Genomic DNA, 15781 nt, shown 5'->3' with positions numbered 1-15781 from the left:
CTCATTCTCTGGAGAGCGCCACTTAAAAATGTTATAGGTTAGCAAAGCAACAACAGCAACAACAGTTTACTCAAACTGTGGCACATACAGTACAGTGATATACGTATATATATTGTAGTTTGTACGAAACATACTAGTCGTTTAATCTAATTGTTTTGCATTTTTATTGATACCCAAGGCAGGTAAATAATTGCGTTCTTATCTTATGCAGCCATCTGCCACCAGATGGAGCATCACTGGTGAGTAACGCCATGAATCCTTAAATCTCAACGTGGCCTTTTTGTTAACACTATTATCACTACTTCAATTAAAGGCTAAACATTAGATTTCGGAGGCAACCATCATAAATGAGCTTTATCTGAAAGGTGGATGGGCTTTCCCTTAGCGATAGAGAGAGGAGTTCAGTCATTTGGGTGGGGCACAGAGTAGAGCCGCTGCTACACATCGAAAGGAGACAGCCGAGGTGGGCTTCTCCTGGGTAAGGTGTTCCGACTGGGCATGTCCTACTGGTAGCAGGACCAATGGTAGACTCTTGACCCACTGGAGCAAACAAATCTGTTGGCTGGTCTGGGAACGGCTCAACATTTCCCCAGATAAGCTGGAGGAAGTGGTTAGCAAGAGGGAGATCCTTCTTCAGTTTTTTGGAAAGTAATTTTTTGGAAAGTAATTTGTCATATTTTATAATACTTTTTTAAAATTTTATAATACGCTAACTTTTGTGGTAACACGTTTTCATATCGTATTTAACATCTGTCTATTTAATTTTTTTTTCATTTTCTGAAGTATAACGAGCAATGTTGATACTGCATGTGAGGTGCCACACAATTAAGAAGCATGATTCGTTATTAAAGAATTAATAACGAAGAATTTAAGAATGATTAATGGGTTAAAATGCCTTTGTTGAATGAGTTTTTGGCATTAAATGGTTCTTAGATTTAGTAATAGCATATGTACATATATCGGTTATTATATCACTTAAAAAAACAAGAATTAGGTGCAACAGTTTGGCTTTTTTATTGTAGAGTACACATTGTTACAGTACCAATAAACTTACCAGTGTCATATAATCATAGTAACATCAGTATCTCATTCAGAGAATCATGCACACCTGCGGAGATAGCTAATAGCTCGATGCTAATCTAAAACTGAGGTGATAAACTTCAACTGTGCACTAGCCAGTAAGGAATAATAATAATAAGGAAGTAAACAAAGCTGATTTAACAGGTGAAATCCCAGTATATATTAATGGAAAATCACACCACCATGTGCACAAACACAGATTTGTCTTGTTACGTTGTTTTGCATTCATATTTCAGAATCAAATTAAGAGGCCACTTTGGGTTTTTGCATTTCACCTAAACAATAAGTACTTCCTTTTCTTTTTACCAGGTTCCTGTAATCGTACACCATCTATCTGCAAAAAGCACTCCAGTGAAATAAACTAAAATGTAAACACCACAAGTGGAATATGTTGTCCTGTACAGAAGAGCAATACGACCGTTGATATGGCTGCGGGTTTACAATTGTTGTACTTGGCGACTGCTGTCTGTATCACACAAGTGTGAAAAGCAATAACACCACCAAAGTGCAACTGTTCGCGGTCAATATTTTCTCTCCCTGATAAACCCTCTGGGCAGAAGCGCTCCTTAGTCTAGCCAACGCAAACACAGCTTTGCAGCTTCAATCTGTCACACAGTATGAATATGAAGCCAAAAATAAATAAATAAATATTATCGTTGCAAATCCTTTTCTTGTCACTGTGCATTCTCAGTTTTACAAAGGAATCATCGAAACAAAGTTTAAGCACTCCCAAAAATGTTTCCAATTTCTCCTAAAACTAAATTAGCCTTCATTGCTCCTGAGCTGCGAGTCTGATTTGCTTTACCTTTTCTAATGTCACTGCTCTGCAGGGGATTTACATTTACTATGACTAGACACAAGCACACTGCAGATTTGCGACACACATGCAAAAACAAAAAAGGCATTTAAACGTACCTTGTAAAAGTCAGATGTGTCTGTAGGAGAAAGTCTGCAGGTTGACATGGACAGGATACATGAGCACGTCTACCTCAGCTATATCTGGAAAAACAAAGACACCCAAAATGCCAAGGTTATTTCACACATCATTTACAGCATATAGCCTTATGCACACATCAATATAGAGAGCAGTGAGTTATCCACATATCCTATAATGCCATAATGATGGAAACAGGAGTGCGTGGGAAACATGAGATTTACAAAGTTTACAGAGATACTGTTCCAACTTACAGCACCCACACAGCACTCATGCACACCTACAGACACATGCGTTAGCACCCCCCACCCACCGTCCACACACACACACACACACACACACACACACACACACACACACACACACACACACACACACACACACACACACATATGCACACACAAACATACATACAATAAACAAGCATTCAATTCCCAAAGCAGCTATAAGGCTCAACACACTCTGTTACCCAGTGGCTTACTTTTAAAGATGAATCTCAAGGGTCCCCTAAGGAAAACAGCACTTTGCCAGGAGATGTCCAGGAACGTTAACTGTCACCGTCTCTCTCCACACTCAGACACTGACGGCTGTGATGAGAAGGTGCGGTGCTCCCACACTGAGGCAGGGTAATTGGCTAGAGATGATGGGCCATAAACATACATCACAGGGGCGGCGAAGCGCCAAGCAGACAGCTAACTAAGATTCTCCTTCGACTGCGTGGCTCTTGTTTGTCATATGCACACGTACACACATGCTCCTCATTGTCTTCCTTTCCCTGGATATTCACGCTCTTTGAACACAGGGGCTAGCCTCCAATTTTCATAACTCAAAAAAAAAAAAAAAAAAGATCCTGCCATTCTCTTTAATCTATCACCATAAACCTGATATGGCACATTGTATATTCTGTTCAGACCCTTTCACCCATTTCTTGGCATCATGACCATACCCAGAGGATGCTCTTTCCTGGCATTATCATCCACTGATATATAATAGGCACTACCCATTCAAAATGCATCATCACCATAACAGATAGGATGCCCTCTGTCTCACCATTACTACCACTACACAGTGGAGGATAATAGGCTATCCGCTCCTGAGGTGCTATCGCCACGGCACAGACTTTCCTTCTATTACCATAACACTTCTGTCATAATAAGCTGAGAGAGCCTCGCAGTCATGACCACAGCTCTCTGAGAGGAGGTCAGTCATGTCATACTGTTTGCTCACACGCTGGTAATTGGGAGAAATAAGGCTGGGTAAGGAAGTAGCAGTGGAGCTGCCCTTTCTTCTCAGTGTTTGCTGTGCAAGGCAGCTATGATGCTATGATCCAGCAGCGCTGCTCAGCCGTTTGTTGTGTTTTAAAAAGCAACGAAATAAAGTCAACAAGGAAAACAGTGCCAGCTAATTTGGCTCGCAAAATTGCAGCTGTTTGCGACATCTCATGACGCTCCCTCATATTGGACAGCTCCTACGAAACAGCACTCCCCGTCCTAATGCCATGAAATGGAATGGGGGAATTATATCAATAAAAATATACTTCATTCATCATACGCTTCTTTTCTGGGTTTTACAGATTTAGTTTGACAGATTTGCATGGCCACATTTTTTTTCCTGGACACGCGACAACCTAAAGACCCCTTCACTCTCTCAGCAGACTAGAACTTCAAGGGGAAGAGTAAAACTGATGGCACGGAGTGGAAGAGACAGGGGGGTACAGGCAATGTGCTCATTATTCAGAGAGACACTCGAGGCCACAGGAACCGGCACACTTCATTTTTCTTGTCAAACTTCGACTGGCTTAATGGCATGTTCACAGCAAGTGGTGAGACAAAGAGATGGTGTGGCCAAGCCAGGATGTGGAAGTAGTGTCAATCACAACACAGGCCGCCATCGTAGTGGTGGATAGCCTACATTCTTTTAAACGGTAGATCGCCCGAGTTGCCAAAGCTCCTGAACGTGACACAGTGGCAAATAAATATGTCTCGTCTGTCAGGGAAGGAGATGGTAAATACAGTAAGGCTAGTTTTCAAAGAGCAAGCTAAAATATGGTCTCAATTATACTCGTAACTACTGAGAGGCACAGATGCTCCTATTGTTCCTCCCATTCCACATCTTTCTGAACCCTACGTCAATATTGCCTTCATTACTGGTGCCATCAATATGGAAGGCAGCTGCCAGAAAACCCGGCTGTATCCACAACCCATCATCCAAACACCAATTAATCATCCGCCCAGCAATTACACAATATACCTTTCACTGATTTCGAACACAGTGATTCTTTTTCTGTTTAATTTATATACAAGAAGCTCTCGTGTTTGCAAGTCATGCAAAGCAGTCTCTTCCTGTTCTATATATTCCCTGGACTGGAACTGTATTTTGATCAGAGATATGATGGGGCAGGTGTTTTGGTGCGGCTTCATGTCAGCGAGAAGCCTCATTCCATCGCAGTCCAATCTCTAGGCATGGCAGTGGGCTGCTGTGTCAGACAGCCTCTTTTGTTCAACTCCTAATTGGGATAATTTATTGTTCTAACAGGAAGCGCAGCTGTGGCTTTACGGCGTAGCACCAATTAAATCCAGATGCTAGAGTGAAAAGATGGGGATGAACGTGACTTGGGGACCAATCGCTAATATTAATTCAGATCCCTGTGAGATACATGTAACAAGCTGGGATGAGAGATTCTTTTCAACACATTGCTTTTGGGCTGATACTGAAAATGTGCAATTTTGAGGGAGATTCGTGAAAATGGTCACGATCACATCTCTCAGACATTACGAAAGATTTCGAACAATGAATGAAATTATGTGCTAGATTAAACAGAAACGAAGATCTCGGGGACAAGGACTGTGGCTGAAGCACATGAACAATCACTGGATTCTGAAATCTTGCTCTAGTTTAACTGTTGTTAAAGAAGTTTTTCCACCCAAAATGGCTCTGACACAGGATCAGGTGAATATGAGCGTGAGATCTGGGGAATAAGGGGAGCAACTGAGTGAAATCAGGTCGCTGTAAAGATTTCTCCAGGGCAGGTCTAACCCCGCCATACTGTGCTTGGCCCGCCTGCCTCTTCAGTCGAGGCTCTTTAGACGAAGAGCCCTGGGGACAGACACAAATGTGAGTAACACAGAGAATGGAGGCAGCATGAGGTCAGCACCTCAGAGCTGCAGCTCAAATAGTAATCGCAGATACATAGTGACTCCTTAAGGCTTAAAATTCAGAGGGAAAAGAGAGCAAATAGTGAGAACGTCCATAGAAAAAGCCTCCTTTTGTTTCTTAATTTGACTTCGCTCTAAAGTTTTAATGAAGTATTTCTGTGCTTTGCAGCTATTTACTGTAAACATGTTTAATATCTAAAATGCTTACATAGAATTGCAAATGTCTTCAACAACAAGAAATTTTGCTTTGGATTTTGGTTGTAAAATGCAAAAAGAAAGAAAATGCTCATCTCTGAGGAACCATTTTAAATATTTCTCTAGCACAAAATGGTTAAGGAGTATGGTAATATGTAGAGCACAAGGTAAAATCTAGGCAGAGCTCATTTCTTTTTGTCCATTTTAAGACAGTAGTACCTTGTGAATACCTTGTGCTACCATTATACACTAAATATCCCCATAAAGCTAGCCTTCTCTTCTTTCCAGAACTGTTTGGATTTTTTCTCTAAAATTTTGTCTCGCTTCTAAAATAAAGACTTCAGAATGACTCCTTGACAGCCATTCATCCACAAGCAGTAGATGGATCAACTGAAAGGCCAAATGGATCTCTTTGGCTCTGTGTCATGGCTGTATTTTTTTTCTATTTCTGTGAGAACAGATACTGTTCATCTGCTGTTGTCATTGTCCAGATTCCTCATATTTTTTAAGAACACGCTGCACACCATTCATGCATGTCATGTCACGTTTTCAGCTAATAGCTGTTTAGGATTCACATTCTTGGTGCAAAAATGATATTTTATGCCTTTTTAACTCATGTATAATATATTTAACTAAATGGGAACAACATATTTCATGGATCAGGGATAAGTGGCTTAACAAACAAACATCTGGCTGAAAATGGTCAGGTACGAGGACTGGATTGAAAAGAAGTGAAAAAGCAGCCATTGTCTGAAGAAAAACTTTGAAAGACTATCACAAAGCTTGCAGGATTACTGCTCAAGATCTTTTTAAAAAGGTCTGTCTCTGTGTTAGCAAAATATAAAATACTTAGGCTTTCACACAATCCTTCGGTTTTTATGCCCGTCTATGCACACAGCCATATTTATTACATCAAAATTATGCTAAATCATGCTGCTTTTATAAGATGTCACCTGTTACATAATCCACATTCCTCATTTATAACCTACTACTGGAACAGTTGCATTGCAGTGGATAGTTAACTACTACTGTGTATTGATGATATTAATAATTAGCTAAAGAAGATGGTTTTGGGCGCTGGTTCAGCTCAGTTATGAGCAGGTGCCCATATACCGCATGGCTGATAGCAGCCAGCCCTGGTTCAAGTGCGATCAGTGGCTCTTTGCTGCATGTCTTCCTTCTTTCTTTCTCTACGCTTTCCTGTCAATCTTCTCTGTTTCTATCAATAAAGCCAGTTAAAAGGCCAAAAAAAAAAAAAAAAACCAAGGCAGGTATTACTAGTGTCAACTAGTATGAGAAACAAAGTTTAATCAGTTAGTTTTAAATACTTTAATTAGTTATACTTCATATCCCTAAACATTTATCACTTATCACTTTATCATTTATTTATAGTTTTTAATTTCATTCATTGATTTTGCACAAATATCATCCTATAAAGTGATTAAAGGAGGTGTGATAAAATGCAGATACCACACAAGGCAGTAATCTTTGAGAATTTTGAGACGTCTAAAGACTGAATGAAGCTGACCTGATAATGACTGGATCATATTTACAACATGGCTGAATGGTTCTCCCTCTAGAAATTAAAGATGGAAGGAGTTCATGATATTGTACATCTCTGCAACATCTCCCGCTAAATGTATTCTTGCCACGCAGCTCCTGTGTATTTCATTACATTCTACATTGTACAACAGACTTCAAACCCCGAAGACAATATCAGATAGCTGTTTGCAGTAGCCTTGACAACAGTGGCTGTTTTCCATCTCCGACTTAACCTCTCTTCTTTTCTCTCACTTTCTTAGATGTCGTCAGAAGTGCCATAAGCTGTCCAAATAGCAAGAAACCTTGGAACTTTATGAGGATAAAGAGCTCTGACCCAATTAGCCGTCTTTGTTAAATAAAACTCCACCGGCCTGCATTTAAACCACCACATAGCCCTCTGTTCACCTCCCCTGCTTGTGTTTTTACAGTACAAAGTGATTACAGATTTAATTAGCTGAGGACCTTGCTTCAGGGAGTCTCCTAAATCCATATTGATATTTCTGCAGAGTTCAGAACAAGAGGCCTGGGCTCTGTGAGGATGACTTACGAGGGTGGCGGCATAAAAATATAATGACGATGTGATTTTTAACTTTTACCAGGCTCTGTTTACTTTTCCCTCTGAGACTAATTTTACAGTAGTACGATGCTGAGAATTATGCAGCGAGCAAAGAGCAGATCAATGCCATCTCGCAGCAAGAGTCGTGGATTTTAACAAATCTCCTGTCATGAAAGCTCGTTTTCTGCTTTTGACACGTGGAGAAATGTAATGTAATTTTATATACTTCAATTCTATATTTATTACCTTTGCCAAGTGGGTTAAGGATTTGTTAGCGTTTAAGTGTGTGTGTGTGTCTATCTGTAAGCTCAAAAAGCTATGAATGAAAGGGATGTCGAGTGAGGTCATGTTAACAATCCATTAAAATTTGGCTCACAGACACCAATTTCTTCAAGGTTAGCTTAATGATTTATTGGTTTAAAACTGAAAAAAGGCTTTTTTTTTATAACTTAAAAACTATGATTCTTACAAGTCAGGTGTATATTGCCAACATGAAGAAAGTGTCTTATAATATTTACATTTGACCTCTGACCTCCCCTATATGGTCAACAGACTGATTTAAAGGTCAACGTGATATTAATGCTATACAGAACAATTTTATTTATCTATTTTATTTATATTGACAACATATAGGCATGCTGGGGTATTATGATATTATGGGGTCTCTAAATATGTAACTTTAGACCTCTGATTTCATCTTCGAAGTCAGTTATTCGAAGTTATTATTCGAAATAAGGTCAAACTTTTATAAAAAAAAATATGTTTAAACCTATGCGTCAAATTTAGCTGCCTTTGATTGTATTGGCAACATTTAGGAAACTATGCTAATATATGAGGACTCTAAATATCACGTTATAGTTTGCATTGAAATATCATGTGACATTTGACCTCGGATCTCATGTTTACATTTCATATCTTCTTGTGATGATGAGAGTATTGTTAAGAGAAAGTGGATGGATAGAAGACTAAAGCACCTGTTAAAAAAGCACAGCATCTCTTAGCAAAACATGATAGTGTCAAAAGGGTAATACTGCTGTTTGTGTACATGAATACTATTGTACTAAATATTATTTGACAGTCAGAAAAACTTTGAAACTAAATATAATTAAATTGGAAGTATATTTACTTGACACCCAACAGGTTCCCAGGAAACCTAAAAGTCAGAGTTAAGTCAAAAGGCGAATGGTCGACTGCTATTTTTATTTGGTGAAAAGTATATATTTACAAGATGTCCTGATAGCAGACCTCACCAGCCTTTCATGTTAAACCATGGAAGCCTTGAAGCAAAGAGAGCAGCAGCAACAAAGCAGGCATCAGTGACAACAGATGTGACAATGATTACAGGAGATACAAAGTAAAAAGCAAAGCTGAACTAAAGATCTTGCAGTGGGTTGCAAAGTGAGTTGCAGAAGCACAGCAGCTGTAAGCAGACTAAAGCAGCTTAAATAGCACACCTCTTGTGCCAGCTAAGATTAAGATACTCTATCTCCCAAGACTGTAATATTCTGATTGTTTTTTTGTTTTTATTTTATTTTAATCCAAACCAAGATTGGCTCAGGTTCCTACCTGCTAAACAATGGACGTTGGATAAACATGTCTATATTGTGTCCGTTGGTCCATGACCAATTCTGGACATCTAGACGACATCCGAACTTCGCAATTTGGACATGTAACCATGACAGAACCTCGACATCAAGATGTTCAACATTTGAACTTTGGACTGGGTAACTTTTTTGGGCATCATGTGGACGTCTATGACAGGTAGGGATGGGTATCATTTAGGTTTTATCTAATACCGGTGCCAAACCGGTACTTTTGAAACGTGCTGGTGCTTAAACCGTGCTCAAACCGGTGCTTAAAGAATGGAGAACACAAAATTGGTCCAAAAACCTCTCATGTTCAGCTGGGTTTTTTTTGTAAAAAGATAACAATGTTAGCCTTTTCTGCAGCTATAGGGCATATATGGTATCACTCTTGGCTGGAAGCAGTGCTTAAACAATGGAAAAAACAAAAACTTTGTCCAAAAACCTCTCATGTTTAACTGTTTTCCACTTTTTCTTTGGTCATTTTAGCCTTTTTGGCCAGGGTGAAGGGAGTATCTGCCATCAACAAGAAGACAGCCGCATGTAACTACGACGGTGTTTGCTAGTTCACCTTACATGCATTAATTTAATAACGTGGTTAGCCTACTCAAGGTAAATTACACACGAACAACATTAAGCTACTCACGCAGAGAAGAACGGCTGCTGCTGCCATCATCATCCTCATCATTTCTGCTACACTGGCAGGGCTAGGGGCCAGGACTCTACTCTTCGGCTTTTTGGGGGATGTTGCTAACTCTGGGTCGGATAACAGGCACCACACCCGCAGTAGATGTGCTCGGTGTGAGGTCTCGCAGCAAACTATCAAATACGGCGCATTTTTCGGCTTTTTAAAAAAACGCTATGTGTCGCCAGCTACCTCCTTTCCACAGTATCACAGTATCAGCTTAAAGCACTTGTTGCAGGCTGCTGAGTTTGCATCTTTTGCTGTGACGTACAGCCAGACTTTTGACCGCTTCGCCTTGGGCATTTTTAATCTGTAGCTCTGCTCTAAAAGAACGTACGTACCTGGACCCGCCTACTATCCTCGGAAACCTAAAATGATTGGCTAGAATTCAAAGTGTATCACATCTCAGGAAAAAAAAGCACCGAAATAAAGCACCGAAATGTGCGCTGCTTTTCGGTCTGGTTACGACACCGGTACCCATCCCTAATGACAGGTGCAGGAAATTTACATGATTAATAAATGTAATATTTTTTATTTACAAATATCAACATTGTTGTTTTCAACATGATGCATATGAATACTGATTTTGTATAAAAAAAAACAATATCTATTATGTGTTAGGCTATTGATTTATTCAGTACATGTGGGTTTTTGTTTTTATCTGTTATTTCACATCTTCCTGTTGTTCTTTAACTGGTTTATTTATTTTTATTAATCAACTTATAATTTGTAATAATAATGGTAAAATAATCATGATTAAAGTATTCAGAAAAAATTTTTTCAATTCCTTTTAAAAGGAGTGCAATATGTTTAATACGTTTAAAAGAGCATTTGCATTATACATGGCTCGTTTTATTGTGAAGAGCCTTGTAAGAGGAAGTGCGTGTGTTTGTGAATGGTAGCAGGACTGAGAGAAGTTGCTAGGCACATTATGAGAAATTTGAGCAAGTGTGTATGTATGAACTTGACTATCTTCTCGACAGTCTTTGCCGATGCTCAGCAGGTTGGTAAAATCCACCGACCAGCTGCTCACTGTTGTTTTAGCTCAAGAGCCTGCATCACTTTGTGCAGTGGGCATAAAGTAAAACAAGAGGTTTGAGTTTATGACATGAAACATATCTGTATGCATTTACACACTAAAGGAAATGTCAGGTCTCTTAACAAAAATCAGTAGATTAAATGTCATTTCATGAGACTTTACACAAAACGAAATAACTGAAACTGTTGCACACACTGTCAAATGTAAAACTTTATTTTACAGAATGACTTACATACAGTAATGTGCAAATCTCCTGAGTCAACCCTCTTTCTTTAGATTTTGCTTCCAAAAAGCCACAAAGTCTTATAATTTTTTTTTTGATAACTGCTTCTTTACTCATTTTAGTCCATTCTGTGTACCTTACCACTGTTTTTGGTTTAAGTCACTTAACACTGCCCTATAGATCATTCAAGAAAAAGCACCTAAATCAAGGAATGAACTAATGTTGTGTCTATGCATAATAGACAACTTGGCAAAGAACCAAATAAAAACTGTATCTCCAGGTACTTCTCTGTTACCAGCAGCCTCTGTCAAAAAACACATATTTTATGTCCATATCTTTAGTCTATGAAAAATGATAACAGTTTGACAGTGACAAAATAGTACTTTTGCACCAACAAGGTGAATCCCAAAGAGCTTTTAAGCAAAAATTTGGCATATCACAGCCCAGCGTACTATGTGGAGATATGTGAAGCACAAAAGAACTGCTGGGCCTAAAAAATATCTACAGTAGATGAACAGAATCTGAAGGTTATGTTCTTTAAAAAAGGGGGAAAAGAATGTTGTAAAGACCTGACACAGGACCTAAAGTCATCTGGGACTTCAGTTCATCCATCTTCTATTCACTCAGAATCATAGTCTTCTGATTTTAAAGATGACTGTGATTCTGAAACATCATCAGAAATGCTCTCGGTGGATGGGTGTCTGTCAAGAAAACACAACAGCAGAACTATTCCTGAAGATTACTTAAAGAATTTACAAGAATGCTGTCTAAGAGGGTTCGGCCTGTGTGTGTGTGGTCATACCAAATATTAAATTACAAGGTCATTAGAACTGCATTTTGTATCATTTATTGTGCCACATATATTTTAATTAATTGAACCTATTTCCCCATTTCCAATGAGTACAAACTTCTATATTATATATTTTGCTTTATATGTGTAGTACGATGCATGTCTGCAGGTGTTTCAAAAAATCAGGTAGTTCCCATTTTATTAGCAAAATATAAAGAAATGAAAGATGAAATGAGATTTTTGCACATAATTCCTTTAAAAAAGGAGCTTATGATCCTGTGGTTTGTTGTTCTTAAACCTTCTCACATGAATTTTTATAGAAATCTAAACTGGAAAAATTGTTATTTATATTGAAACCTTTTTGGTTGAGTTACTTCCTTATTTCTGGGATAGATGTCTATATTTAGATAAGATGCTGTTAAGATACTATCACTATACAAGAGAATAAAAAGGTAGAAAATGTTGAATTCTTTACAGAGATGCACCAAATCAATAATTCCATAATTCAGGGGCAAGGTGCAATGCAGCTTTAGAAAGAGGTCAGACTTTTTTCACCAGACCAATCCTGTCTTGTTAATATGATTTCTATTTCTATTTTATCGTGATATTCTGTAATTAAACCTGTAATCCGACTGGGTGTGTTTGGCTGAGTTTTTTGACTGATGATGTAAGACAGGGAAATGTTGGAAGTCAGGTACAACCGATGTTGAATATATCATCCGTTTAGAATTTAAACTGAAAATGTTCCCAAGTTGCTATTATCGCAGCACAAGAGGGATGGCAAAAAGCATCTCAAGTAACAGTTTTACCATGAAAACCTTCAGAGAATAGTAATAAAAATTCATATTTGAGATTTACAGCTAAAATATTCACTAATATGCAGTATTTTTCTTTGTTTAACATCACATTCACTCAAATGTGAAAGCAGCATGCTGTGGGCTTGTTTTCATCATGTACTGAGCCTCTATAATACAGTGTTGAATGAAAGACCAGCGGAGCTCTGAGGTAAAGTGCCAGCGCCAGAGAGGAAATGAAAATGAGGGTGGTGACTATGGAAGTGTCAAGTGCTCCTCGTCAAACTCCCTGCACATACTATGAATATTTCACTGCTGAAACACAGCAGCCTTTCACCCCATGCTGCACCCCTGGAGACAGACAAAGACAAACAAAAGAAGACAAATAGACTCTGTAGCTACATACAATATATAGATAACTATAGATGGAGAGTAAGATAAATGCATATCTATTTCCCCCAACCACTTCACTACGTGGATACCTGTCTCAGGCTTCATCTTTCAGCTCTAGAACTTGAGGCAGGGCTGACAGGAAGACTTTTCCACAGCTGACAGCGCTGCCTTCCAGCACCAACAGGGGCTGTCTCAGAGCTCACCAACATCACAAAAGCAAGTAATGCCCTGAACAGAATTGCAGACTGCTCTCAAACACAGAATACATTCACTCATACAGATTATGTGCATGCAGATTACGTCCTATACATTCACACATCGAGACAAGTAATGCAAAGACTGTACAAGAAATAGGGAACGTGACTACATTCAAGGTACTAAAGAAATTTTGAGACAATGTTGATGATGATGAAGTGACACAGTGAAGTTATCAGTGCAAATAATAACTCATCACTACAAGAACTGTAAATTGCAGTACACAATGCTGGCAATGTTTTCTTTTTGCATACACTGGCCTGCTGGTTTTGTTAGATAAAACCTCTTGAAACTATAGGGATGTATCATCAAGCCACAACTAAAATCTACAGTTGTGTTTGCCCCCTTCCTTTTTTTCTATTTTTTTGTGTGTTTGTCCCACTTAAATCTTTCAGCACATCAAACACATTTAAATATCAGACAAAGATAATACAAATAAAAACAAAAATGCTGTTTCTAAATGAAGTTGTTTATGATTTAAGTGGGAAACAAAAATCCAATCTTACATGGCCCTGTGTGAAAAGGTGATTTAAATATTTTAATTTGCTTTATGAGCTGAAGCATTTAAGTGTGACAAACATACAAAAAACAGGAAATCAGGAAGTGGGCAAACAGTTTACACACCAGTGAACTATCTATATTACTTCAGTTTGATATATTTGTTCTAATCAATGAACCCTTATCCTTGTGAGGACCATAAAGATATTCATCAAATTTACAGTTGTGCCAACCAGCAGCCTGAAACTGCCATATGTTGACCTGCACCACAAACTGTCAGCTACTTTAGACAGTTTTTTCCTTTTTGTACATATTTGTACAGTACATGCTCATCAAACAACTTACCAATGTTTCTGGTAGAATCCATCACAAAAAGTACCACATTTAAGTGGGCACTGATATTGAGACAATATTACTAAGACAAACATGAATGATGTACATTAGTCTATGCCATAACCTGAAAATCCCAACCCAAAGATAATCATGCTCCAGTAATTGAAAAACTCCTCCTTAACCGAAAGCAGTGAGTGCAAAACAGATACGTAAACTATATAACTCAAGCAGTAAGTAACACATAACAAAACCTAATCCTATACTTCTTTGGGGACAATGTCCAAGTATTGACGCAAAATATGCTTCCTTCTGCTGTGAATGTGATCTTCAAAAGTTGCCACAGTGCTACAATTAATTTCTAGCCACTGCCAGAGCACTTGAAATCCAATTTTCTCCTTGGGAAGCTTTGTTAATTCTTTGTTAAATATATATAATGAACTTCCTTTTATTTTTCCAAAGTTGTAAATGGCTTCCTCACTTCCAACACTTCATGAGCTATAAAAATGCACAGAAATGAACTTGTTTGTCCAGTGCATGTGTTGTACTAAATATGTGCTTTCATGCTGGCAGTTTCATGTAAAGTGCCATGCTATGATTTAATGATTGCTATGTAATCCTGATCGATACTGCCTCAACAAATGAGGTGAGGTTCAGAAGGACAGTAAAGGGTGAAGGAACATTCTAATCATAAATCAGACCAGAAGCACTTACTTTCACTGTGTATCCTATGGGCCATTATTGGTGGGTGTGCTCACACATCATAGTGGCAGGGGTCTTCCAGGCTAAAAAGGAATAAAAAAACAAAACAAAGGACTATTAAATCACAGTGTGAGACCAAGCTCCAAGCAACATACACACTTTAACACAGTGGTATAAGGACTGTGAAGCTAGGTTAGGACCCACAAAGAAGGATGGCGAGAGAAGGAAAAGGAGAGAAAGGGAACGCGACATTGATTTTCACCCTCTGAAGTGCCACTTCATCATTCTGTGAGACACACTGTATCGATCCCCTGCCTTTAGTTTGTTTGTAATTTTGGAGGCTCAAAACTGTTCACAAAGATAGATCCTCTTATATGCCACTTGCCTCCAAGATGAAGAATGGAGGGATCAAAGGATGTGTGGGGATGACCTCATTTTACAAAGTGCTTCTCACTCACTTGGTTTTTGTGGCCCAAGAATTAAGGTGGTTACTGTTTCTACAGTACTCTTCCTTCCTTTTTCCCTCTAAAACATAATTTATATAGACATTACATATTGCATTTGCAATATTAGGAGTATTTTTATTTACACATTACATTGTATCAGTTTAAATCGCTGGGATACAAACATGTCATATCTTGGCGAAAATCAGTTTCAAATCCAAATTTGTGTGATTTCTGTTGATCTGATGTTTTTCTTTAAAGGGTTAAGGCTGGGATTACTGTCAGGGAGAATGAAATGAGCGCAGTACCTTCAGAATTATACAAAATGCTACTGTCTTTAAGAGGGACCTCTCTGACAGATCAGTTTTTGTAACTGCCTGAAAGCTTTAAAGGTGCTATGTGTATTTTATTTTGTAGCTTCAATCACTGCTAACTAAGGAGCAGTGTTGGGGAGTAACGGAATACATGTACCGCCGTTACGTATTTAAAAGACAAAATATGAGTAACTGTATTCCGTTACAGTTACCGTTTAAAAAAGTTGTATTTAGAATACAGTTACTTTGTTGAAATAAATGGATTACACA

At 38.4% G+C, this 15781-nt stretch overlaps 1 protein-coding gene across 9 annotated transcripts in view; it reads right to left on the bottom strand.

The window, feature by feature from the left end:
- The window catches only part of LOC146515035 (alpha-1,3-mannosyl-glycoprotein 4-beta-N-acetylglucosaminyltransferase C-like), a 114992-nt gene that overhangs the window by 48399 nt on the left and 50812 nt on the right, over window positions 1-15781 (bottom strand). For 3 of the 9 annotated variants that reach the window (XM_085165620.1, XM_085165619.1, XM_085165621.1), the window contains 2 exons: window positions 14767-14837; window positions 1996-2079 (listed from right to left, as the gene is read on the bottom strand). The gene's annotated coding sequence lies outside the window, so the exon portion shown is untranslated. The other 6 variants (XM_085165622.1, XM_085165624.1, XM_085165625.1 and 3 more) reach the window with 4 other exon arrangements.

This window comes from Neolamprologus multifasciatus, chromosome 7 (genome assembly GCF_963576455.1).
Source record: "Neolamprologus multifasciatus chromosome 7, fNeoMul1.2, whole genome shotgun sequence".
Lineage (NCBI taxonomy): Eukaryota > Metazoa > Chordata > Actinopteri > Cichliformes > Cichlidae > Neolamprologus > Neolamprologus multifasciatus.
The sequence above is the reverse complement of the archived record's forward strand: the minus strand, read 5'-3'. Positions and strand labels throughout refer to the sequence as shown.